Here is a 13,559-nt window from a genome sequence, read left to right as displayed (position 1 = left end):
AAAATTACAGCAATTGATCCTAGCTCCTTGTGAAGTCATTGTAGAGAGAGAGATAATTGAAAGTGTCTTTTTTAACCCCTACTGGTTTCCAGATACTTGTCCATGGTGATTTTTGGTTTTGTTAGTTACCATGTTATATACCATGGTCCAATATGCCTTTGACCCTGTTTCCTGGTGACTGACTTGTCAAGCGCAGGCTATTGAACCTCGTGCATGGCTAGCAAGTGTGGTGGAATAAAAAACACGTCACTGACTCAGGGGCTGGTATCGTTCTCTGCTCGCTGTTGCTTGAGGCCTAAGTCTGCCCTAGTTTATACCAGCTCAATGTGGAGAGAGCTTTTTGATTTTTCTGGCTTTGGGTATATATCTCCCTTTTGCTTTTGCATACCTTACTTTGGAATTTGCCTGAGGAGAACTCCATACAAGTTCAATACAGCAGTTTTAGTGAGATTTATCTGGGCTTTCAACGGGAGTAACTGTAAGAAGCCGTCCAGTAGTTCTCATTTTTGTTGTGTTTCTACTAACTGGTTTAGCTAGCTTGAGAAACAATGGTGTTATTTCTTATGTGTCTACGTCTGCAATTATGTGTCCTAATTATTTGCACAACTACTGTACAACATTTGTTTGAAGATGTCGGATTAAAAACAGTTCTTCAAAAAACAAAAACCAAACCAGGATACTTATTTTTATGAAAATCTGATTGTATGTGCATAACTGGGATGTGTTAATGAAAAACATTTATTGGTGATACTGTTTTTATATAGACAGAGTACTAATGTGGATTGTTTGCGTTAGCTACAACAACTTTTGTGAGGGGAGATTTTGCTGTAAATCTTTGCTTAGGTTGATCCAAACCTGGAATGTTTTAAAGTCAGTTTTTTCTACCATTGCAGATTTCTGTTAAATTTAAAAATAAGTCACAGAAGTTGTACCACTTGGGCTTGTCAGTTATTAATTGTGAGGACTTCATGAGACTATAGCATTGTTGCTAGTGACTATGTCCCAGAGAAGAAGTCTGGATTTAGTTTTATGTTCAGTTTGTTTAAAATAGCAATGTTGAAACCTGCTGGAACATATTTCGAACTTTCAGATCTTCAGTTAGGATTCCTTCACCAAGGTCTTCCACCACTTCTCTGGGCATCCTAAGGGTTTATCTGAACCACAATGTGAATGCCATAACTTTGATACCCCTGATCAGAACTTGTGATTAAAACCTATGGATGTTTGGTGATAACAGAAACATTCAGAATGCAAATCAATGGTCTGAGACTATCTCCTTTTTAAAACAAGTAGTTAAATAACTTTGGAACCCGACACTCTGGGTCTCTCTTGTACTTACATGGCCTGAAATTTGCTCACTGCTTTGTTTTCTTCAAAGTCAGATTAGGCAAACCCTAGGAAACAAGCTAAACTTGTTGAATTAATGGAATAAGGTCCTAAATTTATATAAATAAAATGTACTGAATTCCATAATCAAGGAAGCAAGGGAAGCTGTTCATTAGTTCACAATTAGCATAGCCTTGCATATACTTTTTTTCTAAAAAGATATTAGTGGATGTGAGAGTAATAAAGAAGGGTAGCATGCTTAAATATGCAGCTTGTCTTGAGCAGTAACAGCGCAGAATATCTTGCCTCCCAACAGGACAGCAGTGACAAGTTGGAGGGGAATTGCTGAAACAGTTGGAAAGGACACAATGCTTGGCTGACCCATGAAGAGGCTTTCTGAAAGTCAGCAGCAGAATTTGTCTGGCTTTGCATGCTGAAAGCCTTGTCCAGAATGTAAAGCAGTTTCTGGTTCAGGGGACCTCAGCTCTGGAAGAAGTGGGAGATTTTTACAGCACCTGTCAGAAAAATATTCACTAGCTACACAGTTTCAGGACCAGTGTGTAAAGTTTCAGCTAGGCTGTTACATTTTTTACAAGGAGGAGATGTGAAAGTGCCTAGTTTATAATCCATTGCAAATGTAACCTAGACTCAGAGTAAATATTAAGCATGGTCTTTTTTGGCATAGATCTCTGTAACCCACTGTTCATTTTTTGGACATTGGTGTCATCTGGCAACACTGCTGTCCTAACCCTGGCAATATTTATGATTTTAGCAGCATACACAGCAAGTCAAAGCCAAAGTTGTGATGCTCAGAAATATCTAACCTCATTAAAATATTATTTAAGAAAGAGAGTAGCCAGAAGTGCCCAAGAAATCTTGAAGACCTGACTGAACAGTTAGGGATAAGCAACTTTTTAAAAAGATGATAAAACAGTATATCATTTTGGCTTAACAGGTCTGATTTTATATAGAATGTATTTTATTTTAAATCTCAAAACGAAGCAACTAGATCTAGTGAAAAAAGGAAGGAGAGAACAAATAAGGAAAGCATAAGGTTAAATTTTGAGTTTCTTCCTTTCACTTCTGTTGTCAGAACATTTAAATTTAGTGATTCCAACAATTGCCTGTGCGCAGCTGTAACAAGGGAGAAAGAATCCAAAGAAACAGGATAAGAAAATGCTGCTTCATGTTGGACAATGTACCTACCTGTGTTCCTGAGCTTGCTCTGAATGCATAGGACAGCTGGGAGGTTACTGAGTTACCTCCTAGGATCTTGTATAGTCACGAGCTCCCCCTTTCCCTTCCATAGAAAGTCATTTTTGATTTTAGCAGTTGCTCTTCCTTCTCAGTCCAGGAGCATACAGAATAAAAAATATTTAGAAATTGCTGTGACATTAGTATTTATATGTAGTCAATATTTCAAGGATTAGACCACACACAGTTCAATGTAATTTTGCTTTTGAAAAACAAAGAAATTCACACCTGTATTTTTTATGAAGTCTGACGTCTTTGAAAAGCCACAGTATACCAGTACCTCATAAATGGCCTGTGTACCAGACTCAGGTAAAACTTTGGAGATATTTCAATAGTTAACACTTCTGTGACTGAGCTAAGAAATGCTCCAGTGTACTACTGTTAGACATCTCCTTCCTGGCACTTGGAGCTCTAAGCTTTTTGAGTGATGGCTCAGAAGTTGCATGCAACTTCCCGTCTTCATGGAAGAGTTTATCTGCAGAGCTGCCCTTTACTTATTATTATTTGCTTGTTACTATATGTACCTACTTTCAGGTTTTTAGAGGAGTCGAGGTGAGCAAGGTGTTTGTCTAGTGAGACTGCTAGTATCGAAGTAAATGCCTAAATTTGTAACACATACTGACCTACAACTGCAGCTTTCTCACTCTTACAGTGTTACAATATACATCTATAGATTATGCAGTTAAGTTTTACCTACCAGAAGGCACTAAGACTGTTAGAATTGCTGTGATGTTATCGTTCACTATGGGTGATTTTGGGAGATGCATTGGTGGAATAACTGTGTCTTAGTATGTTTAAACAGAATGGAAAACATTCTAAATCGGAGGTGTTTATTATAAACTGTGGCTTGCTTTTTAAGCAAGAACATGTAAGGCCTGTCTGTATGAACATGTGCAGTTGCAATTGCATTTTAATATGATAATGTTGGAAAATTGCATGATATTATGGAAAAGAAGCCATTTAGTCATGAATTAAATTAAAAGCTTTTCAGGTCAGGAGCCATATCATATCTCTGTTTTGAGATTTTCCATTATTTTGGGGATGTTACCAAACAATTGTGGGCATTTGTACATGTTATTAGAAATGGACTTACTAAAGCTGCTGTCCAGCTTTTTAAAAAATATTGCCATTAAATAACTGAATTTACTTCATGCATGAGATTCAAAATTTATATTCATACTTTTATATTATACAATATGATCTAGAAGCTAAAGACATTCCATAAAGAAAGTGGTATGATTTGGTTTATTTTAGTGTCTTTTCTGTTCTGTGTGTGTTGATAAGGTTCTCCTGATTCTCCCTTTTTCTTATGACCTGATCATACAAAAAAAAAAAAAGCTAGGTAGTGAGTACTTTTTAGTGATCAAAGTACTTTTTAGTGATCAAAATAAATCACAATATAGTGACAGAATAAGGCAGTTCTTCTCTGTGCTTTTGTATTCATTGTTGATCTGCTAAAATAAGTTCAGTCTTTCTGGAGCGTCGCAGGAGAACCACAGTTGGCAGGCTCTTGACTGCAGAGAGATGACTTGCAACTTAGTTTTCCCTGTTTAATCTGCTTTTCCATTGTCTGACATTTAGCTAGATCTGAAATCCTGTTGCAGAGGTTTTCTGAGAGAGAAATTTGAAACCAGTTTCTGACTCATAGTTCTGTTTAGTAAAGGGACAGCAGTTCCCTGTGGCAGCATCTGTCTGTTGGGATATTTATCCCCTTTACTCCATTCCCTAGGTGCTGCCTGGTCCTCACACGAAAGGGAGATTTTTAAACAAGCAAACCAAAAACCCCGAAGTTCTGTGTCTTTTCCTTCACTGACCTTATGCTTCCACAGTTCAGAGTAGCTTCCTTGGTCTGTCATGTTGATCATGAACCAGGCAGCTGAAAAACACGTTATTCTTTTTGGCTGTTTTATCTTATGTTTTCTGTGGGGTCATGAATTGCCCAGGAAAAGCTAAAAAGCCAGTCTTCTGACTACCAGGAGCTTGGCATGTTCTTTGAGTGTTGTTGCTCCATACTAAGGTTACAGAAGAGAGAAAGCAGCGTTTACTCTTTTATGCTTTTTTGATAGCTCAGAGGTCTGGCTAACGTGTCATTCTCAAGAATGATGCTGCTTTACAGAAAAAGACAACTGGTCTTGTTCCTTCTATAACCAGAAAGATTAAATGAATGTTTGGCACAACATGTTTTTCCCAAGTTTATTCTACTATTACTTTTCCCATAGCTAACTACCATGGTAATTCAGTAAAGTATTACTTTCAAGTAAATTAGTAAAACTCAACTCAATCTGAATGTACAAAAATATCTCAGGAAGGTAACTACTTCTTAGTAAAGTAGCATCAAGACATTAAGAAAAGGAAGTTTTGCAGAGATCCTAATCACCATTAATGTAACGCTACATGGTTAGAGAGAACTTTCTTGAAAGGATGACCTTTTTCTTAATAGTAACGCTGAATTACAAGAATCTTTTCAGCAGTATGTTTCTCTCTTAGCGTAGATTTTCTAGGATCTGGTATATTCAAGTACCTTTTGAAGTCCTGTTATTTTCCTGTTGTTGGAAAAAAAAAAAAAAAAGAAAGACTTTCTCTGAGGTTTTAAATCCATTTCTTTCTAGCCCTGGCAACAGGATGTGTCAGTCATGTCACGTATTGGGTACTCTAGTGTGACCAGTGTAGATTTTAAAAACAAATGGCGATCCATATTTTTCCTATATTGTACCCCCTTAGTTTTGACAGAAATTGCCATCGTATCTTCACCGTATCTGTTAGAAGATATGTAATTCTACTGATTTCTACTACTAGAGCGAATGATGAGAATACCTGATTATTCTACCTCAGAATTGCCCTCCTTCCCATCCTGGAGGCATATTGTTCTAAAACAATTCCCTTAAAATTAAATACTACACTGTAGCAAAATGAGTAACTGCAAGCGGTGGTGAACAGAAAGCTGGCCTAAAAAAGCAGGGAGACTGACAGCAAGGTGAGAGGGAGTGTCATGGGTTGATTGGTGGAAATTTCTGGGTCTTGCAACAAAAGAAATTGTTATTTTTTCCTTCAAACCCTTTTAAACACAATTTATGCATTTGGAAACTGGGACTGAATTATCCTGGCTATAGAAAGCTGGGCTTCAGTGTCAAAGAACAGAGTATTCTCTGACTGTCAGGGACAAACTTAGTTCTTCCCACAAGCAGAGCACAAACAAAAGAACACATTGAAATAGATCTGTGAAACTTGTTAGTAAGAGGAAAATTTTCTTCAAATAAGCACAGATACATTTCTCTAAACTGAAGTGACTGTTTAGACAAAGGGTATTTTTGTAATCAGGGATGTTTAGGGGTGGGTGTGTGGGTGTGTACGTGTGTTTATGTGGGAGTATTTGTGTAACATGGTAAGGTATGCCATTTAATACCTCCATAACTAGGGATGTAGACAGATCAGGTTTTGTACTGTCAGGAATGTGGTTAGAAATATTTATAGAACAGTTTTTACCATTTCAAGTTGACAGTAATTTTCTCTTATGGGACAGAACCCCAGTTCATTATGAGTTATGTATACATCTGTACTATTGACATTTTGTGCTAAGGGTTGTAGTAGTCCCTAGAAAATAAATAGCTCTAGCTTGTGTTTGAATTTCTATTTATCAAAGGCTTTTCATAATGCTACATGACATTTTCTTTATTCCTGTAGTGAACTGTGTGAAATAGGTTAATAATCTAGCAGTCATTACTGTTAATTAGACACTAATACGATGACACTTTTAGCAGTGAAAATGATTGAGCTATGTGTTATGGTAATTTTAAATAACTGCATTTGTTTGTAAAGTGCTTTGAGATCTTTTGATAAAATACTACATTATGTAATACAGAAGCTAAATGTCAGTATTTCTTTTGTAGAATTGTGGATTCAGGAAGATGTTTATCATATTGAATGTGGAGGTAGCAATTCTTTTACCAGCGTTTTTTGTAAAGTATTCTGCTTAGGCTTACCACAAACAATGGAGTTAGGATGAACATCCAAATCTAGCCTTCTTTTGAGAGGAAGAGGTAGCAAGGATTTTAAGTTACATATCTTAAGGTCACTGTAGGACTGCGTGCTTGTCCTTCCCGTAGAGAGTGAATAGCTTATGGATGCTTTGTTTCTTTTTTTCTCCATATTTTGTTTTGCAAACCTGGTTTCTTCTAGATAGGGTGATTGCCAGAACTGCTTCTTGAAGAAGTTGTTTCAGTTAATGGAAATATTTTTATGGATAGGGGAAGGGAAAGGGTGAATAGGCATAAAAGTGATAATTCGGGCCTTTACATGCAACTAGATATTCTATCAAAATAACAGTAATGTGCATGTTGGTAAACTTCTGTTGCTTCTGTTTGTTAGGCAACAGCTTAACAGTGATAGCCAGGCAACCTGAAGTTTATATATGGAAAATATGAAAGCTGGACAGCAAGTGACAAAATCATCATTCCCTTTTGTTGCCCTGTAGTGTTATTTGCATTAGCCGAACTAGTGTGTGTGTTAGCTTTGAACTCTTTAGAACTATTTACTTTTAAACAGTATCTAAATAGTGCTGCTGTAATTGCATCTTCCTATAGCTTTCCTTTCCCTGAGTAAATAAAAGCTATGTTCCGTCTCACAGGAAGGAATTCCACGTTTTCTGAGGAGAGCTGTATGTTTTATACTTAATTTTATAAGAAAACTGAATTTCTAAGTTATTCACACTGGATGAATTAGTTATTGGAGGATAACATAACTTTTTACACTTCTGAATGGCATCAGACAAATCTCATATTTTGTCGCTAACAAAACCTTTTGTTTATAAAAAGAGGTTTGGAAACTTTAGGAGAGAGTAGTAGGATAACTGTGGAAGAACATTTATCAAGATACTGATTCTGTATTTGAATTGTACACCTAACCTTCCCCTTTCTCCTCTTCTGGCTTGACTCACATTGCATGTGTGCATGTCTGTAAAGTTTGCAAGAGAAATCTGCTAGAGGGACAACAAGTTGTGTTTTCATGGTGCTTCTCTTGCTGTGTACCTGAAAAGGGTTTTTTTTCCAAGAAGTACTATATTATTAGTGATAGTGTGACATTTAAAATGAACATTTCAGAAGCGTCTTCTGTTATCTTTATAGACGTTGTGATACAATCTTAGATAAAAAGCTTACTTGAATTTTCTGGTCACAGCCCTACAGCAGTGTAATAGTGTTTATTGTCTTTCATATCTGATGCAGCTTAACAGTAAATAAGAAAAAAAGAAAATTCAGGGCTGAGGTTGCAGTGTCCAAATAAAGTTCTGTTTTATTCATCTCTTTCCTAAGCTTTCTTTCAGCTCAGTGAAAAAAAATGCTAAATCTCATAGGTTTAAACATGGCTTTTTTTATTTCCACTATTCCAGTGTTTTGTTAAATAAGAGTTAAAGTATTAAAAGTAGAGTTCAGTGATACATTTTGAATGGAGTGATTTGCACACTTAAGTCACAAGATATTTTATTTTAATCCTTATTTATTGTTTTATTGTAGTACCCGTGAGTCATGGGTTAGGACCCATTATTCTAAGCATTTCGCAATGAACAGCAGCAACAAAAACTTTCTTTATGCAGACTCAAAGTTTTGTATTCTGTTATGTGTCTGTGGCATTCTTTCTCAAAGAACATAATGCTATTTTCTCTTAAAAGTTAGAAGGTAAAACAGGAAAGGATGGCAAATTCTTATTTAGCTGGTGTGATACCTTCTTGACCTTTTTTAGTGACTGCAGGATGATTAGCATTGTACCAAACCTCCTTCTAGCAATAGGTAACGCATGTTATTAATTAAATATAGTTCTTCAGTATAGTGCACTGTGAGTGCACTGTCTTCACTATAGTGCCTATTTAGCTTTATCCATTTGGTGCTCCAGGGTTGGTCGGAGGAAAGAACTACCTCTTCCAGCTTGTGTCTCTCAAGCAGCTACGTGAAAACACTTTCACTCCTTGGACTGATCATCAGTCACAAGATTTCTGCTTTCTGACACTTGAAGGAATGCATCCTCTGTTATGTGTTCAAGACAGTGAAGTATATCCTGCTACTACTCTCCTTGAAAATTATGCCTGTTCCAGATGTGTGTAGGTTTGGGGGAAAGAGGTCTATACCATTGCATTTGCTTTTCGTTTAGTAGATCCAAGGAAAAGAAAAGAAGGGCAGAAGACAGGTGAAGATTTCCTCCAATGCTGCATATCTTGCTATACAGCCCAATAAGGCAAGGTATTTGCATGAACCACAAGTCATCAGAATCTGAACCTTTAAATGACTCACGAGTCTCATTGACTGGCGTATATAATCATTTCTGCTATAAGCAGGAGCCACATCCTTAAGAAATGAATCATTTTGGTTTTTTAGTCCTCTGAAGATGAGAAACGAAACCAAGGCCATGATGACGGCTTTGTACTGACTTCCGTTCAGCTCCCAGACTGCTTGGATCCGATCACAAGCCAGCACTGTCAATCATGCAGTCGCTGTGAATTAGACCATGCAGACCTAATATCACAGTGTTTGGTGGTTTAGTGGCTGACAGCCAAGCACTACAGCCACAGTTGTGTTTTGTTTTATTTTATTTTTTTCCTGATAAGTTTGAGCAATCCTGTTACAAAACAGGAAACATTTACTAAGATATATTCTCCCATGTGAGAGAGATTCTTTAAATGGGAATCTTAAAATCAACTAGTCCACAGAGAGCATTGATACTAAATGATTTTGCCCGCTCCATCTCAAGTATCCTTCTTTCTCCTGTGAATTTAAGACCATGAGAAGAATCACAGAATGGCCAAGGTTGGAAGGGACCTCTGGAGATCATCTAGTCCAACCCCCCTGCTCAAGCAGGGTCCTCTAGAGCGCATTGCACAGGATCGCGTCCAGGTGGGTGTTGAATATCTCCAGGGAAGGAGACTCCACAGCCTCCCTGGGCAACCTGCTCCAGGGCTCCGTCACCCTCGCAGGAAGGACATTTTTCCTCATGTTCAGATGGAACTTCCTGTGTTTCAGTTTGAGCCTGTTGCCTCTTGTCCTGTCACTGGGCACCACGGAGAAGAGTCCGGCCCCATCCTCTTGACACCCTCCCTTCAGATACTTGTAGACATTGATGAGATCGCCTCTCAGTCTTCTCTTCTCCAGGCTGAACAGGCCCAGCTCTCGCAGTCTTTCCTCATAGGAGAGATGCTCCAGTCCCCTCATCATCTTTGTAGCCTTCCGCTGGACTCTCTGCAGTGGTGCCATGTCTCTCTTGCACTGGGGAGCCCAGAATTGGGCACAGGACCCCAGGTGAGGCCTCAGGAGGGCTGAGTAGAGGGGGAGGATCACCTCCCTCGACCTGCTGGCAGCACTCTTCCTCTATCCACCCCAGGATCCCACTGGCCTTCTTGGCCACAAGGGCACATTGCTGGCTCGTGGTCAACTTGTTGTCCACCAGGGCACCCAGGTCCTTCTCTGCAGAGCTGCTTTCCATCGGGTCAGTCTCCAACCTGTGCTGCTGCATGGGAAATGCTTTTGAAATGGGCTGTGCAGTTGTGTGTGGTCCCCATGGTAGGTTAGAAAGCTAACTTGAAAAAATCGCAGAGATAGTATCAAAATGACTTCAAACATCAGAAGCTTTTCTAAGCTTGCTTCTGCCTTGACTGTGACACCTGTTGAAGGATTCCAAATGGCTGGTGCCTGTATGGAGAGAATTTGGGAATAGATCCATTGCTGGCCCCGTTAATCACTAAGGAACATCAATGCTTTCAAAAAATTATAAGGTGATAGGTAGAAAATTGACGCTGTGAAGCTGGGAGACTCAAAAAATTGATTTATTTCTAATAGGGCTTATGTGCGCAAAATAGTATTGCCAGAAATAGAGCCAGAAAGACCAGCATAAAACCATAAATATTATTCAAGCTCAGAATTAGGTAGGACTAATTGGTTTTGACGCTCTGAATAGTTTTCTGAGGGGATGACGAAGGAGAAAAGAAGATAGCTTGTGGTGCCTTCTGCTCTTGGATTTCCTGGTTTCAGAATCTAATGACATTCCAGGAAATTCCGATTTTCTTTGTGATAATTTTTAAAATACTTGCAGGAATCGAGGAAGAAACTCTTAACAGTCTAGGGTAGATGTGATTTGCTAAAGAGAAGTGCATTTTTATAAGTATTTTTATAAGATCTGTAGCAAATAATTGCAAATTATTACAGGCATTCCTCTGTCCTCAGAAGATAAGAAAAACGTTGTTCTTTGACAATGTCAAAAGTGTATCAGACTGAACAGTCAGTTACACCATCTAGATTTTGCTAGTAATTGCATCTTAATTACCAATTTGAGTTTGGCAGAGTTTGCAGGATCTTTTTGTCCCTTTTTTGTTTGTTTGTTTCAGTGCTCAGATAGCAATTATTAGTGTCCTAAAGGAAGAAATCGAAGGTACAATTGCCTGAGGGACAGCAGCTTGATTGTTTTGTTTCAAATAATGTTGATTTTGGGGTATAGCAAAAAGTATTAGTGAGAACTGAAGTTCTAGATGAAGTTTATATTGCAGAAACTGGATTACTGTTGAGTCCTCAGGGTCTTTGTGCAAGTATTTTGCGTGCTAACATCAGAAGTAGTGTTCCAGATTTGCTGTTGTATTAGTGGAAGGAAACAAAAGCCAATTAGCAACAGTGACAGCACACATCATGCATGATTGAGTCTTCCCTTGCATTAAATTTATGCTTCTGCATTTCATTGTGCTTCAGTAGCATTAGTTTTGACTTTTACCAGAGTAAATGAGAGAAGAATTAAGCCAATAGATGATATCCCGTATTTAGATCTGTGGCTCTGTGACGACCTGAAATTAGAAGCCAGCAAAAGGTACTGTCTGACAGAGATTCAAAGAAGTAAAGGAATTGTAATCTACAAGAAAATATAGTTCTTCTGGGGAATCAGAAGACACAGCTGAGGGTTTGTAAAGACTTTTAAGTCTGCATGAAGGGACTTTTCAGAGAAGAAGCGTTAATGTGAAGAGCTGTATGTCATCAGGGTACAAGTTGCCATGAGTCTACCCAAGCAAATCCCAGGGAACCAGCAAGAATGCTCGCTGAGGAAATATGATTTCTTTTAAAAAGGCTGAACTGCTTCTCTGATGGATACAGCTCACTAGCATATATCACAATTTATTTCAGACGTTTTCTTACATAGTGAAAAGTCATATTAATTGTAGGGCAGGACATACAGAACTGGTAAATAAAGCAATGTAAGACTTTGGACTATTTTGTAGTAATTATAGGTCTAAATAGGTAACTGAGTTAAATGCTTATCCTTTATGATTATCTCTGCTGCTGATGTAGAATATTTGAGCATATGTGGGAGAACGAATATTTCAGTTAGGATGAGTTTCTAAGGAAAGTTTAAGAGCACATTTTGAATAGTGAATCAGTCTTTTACCTCTGTTAGCATTTTGATATCGACTGGCCGTAATTTCAGGGCTCAGGCACAATAAAAAATCAATGTCTAGGTATATTGTTTTGTCAGTGTGTCATAAGCAGTGAGCAAATATTTGGGGCATCATTCTTTTGGAAGAATACAAGCCAATAAAATATATTACTGAGCTTGATAAAAGACTTTTTCCATTAAAAAATCTTCCTATTTCACAAAGCATTGGCTTGTGCTTAATAGGATAGCATTTCTTGCTGATTTATTTTAAGAAGTTGGAGACCCTTCGTGATTTGTCCAGACATTTAGGGGATGGGTGGACAAAATGTTCCAGAAGAAAATGCACTTCCGTAGAATTTGCAGATTTGGGTTCTAATAACAGAGAACATATATGCTCTGTAAATCAAAGGCACATCTTTCACATTGAACTTGGAGATCTTTATTTCCACTTGAGTAAACAATAGTTGCAGGTACAATATTTTTTTTAAGTAATGAGCAGTAGCATCATTCTGGTGGTGGTGAAGTGGTGCATGTATAAGCTGAGGATAAATTTCTTTAAAAGAACAAAAACAGTCGTTTTAATGTGCATTCACCTAATTTAAATTGGAGAGACGTTTGCATCCTCACATGAAACGCCGACTAGATTTGAGAATAGAATCCCTTAGGTTTTTGCTTGATTAAGTTCTGCTATAAGACCTATTATTTTTCTTTCTCTGTGTGTGTGTGCGCACGCACGCGCGCACATATATATATGTGTTACTTAAGTGTGTATGTAATAATTTTAGTACAGATTACAAATTGTTCTGCTGTATTTTTGGTAGCTCTGTCTTTGTTGGCTTTACTGAATTTTAACCAGATTTAGGGTAGTATTTAGGAACGGATTTGTTAGAGGTTATTCCTAATTCACAACTTCCAATTTTAAGAAATTCCTTTTTAAGAATCTTCATAATTTATAGTACAAACTGTGGCTAGAGACTATTTCTAAGAAACTAGCTTTTCTTTTTTTAGTAGTAACTTCTGTTATGCTTGTGATAACATTAAAAGCTTTCTTATTTTTTTGATGAATCTCTTTGAAAGGCAAATCCCCTTCCTCCTCCCCATTCTGCTCCCATCATAATGTAAATCTGCCAAGTTCTTTAGCTGCTTAACGTTTAAAAAGCAAATATTTTTTATGCCCTAAAATCATACCTGAAAAATTAAAAGCTTTCTTAAAAAATACCTTAATTAAACATGAATTTTTATGTGACCATTTTATGTGTTTCATCTAAGTAACACTGGATTAGGATAGGCTTATTCCAGAAGTACAAGCGCAGGCATGCGTTTATTATTTCTCCTTCTCTCATATCATTCCCATTACTATTTTTCTTTGTTTGAATACAGCTTATCATTGCTCATTCATAGTTTATTCAGTGTTCTTATTTATTCATATTCAGTTACCATTTGCTTTAGGATCTTCTCCAATAAATCATTACTGTTTCCTTTCTGCACCATCGCTAAGTTCATTCACATGAATATATATTTCGGTAAAATACTCATCTTTGAATGATACAGGTTTTCACTGTCTTTTCTGTCTTTATGTTGTCCAA

The 13,559-nt window shown here is 37.5% G+C and overlaps 1 protein-coding gene across 1 annotated transcript in view; it reads left to right on the top strand.

Moving 5' to 3' along the window:
- The window catches only part of LOC138064508 (guanine nucleotide-binding protein G(q) subunit alpha), a 137,160-nt gene that overhangs the window by 85,346 nt on the left and 38,255 nt on the right, over positions 1 to 13,559 (top strand). The window lies entirely within an intron of this gene.

The sequence above is a fragment of the Struthio camelus genome, chromosome Z (assembly GCF_040807025.1).
Source record: "Struthio camelus isolate bStrCam1 chromosome Z, bStrCam1.hap1, whole genome shotgun sequence".
NCBI classification, from domain to species: Eukaryota; Metazoa; Chordata; class Aves; order Struthioniformes; family Struthionidae; genus Struthio; species Struthio camelus.
This window is presented reverse-complemented; position numbering and strand designations above follow the sequence as displayed.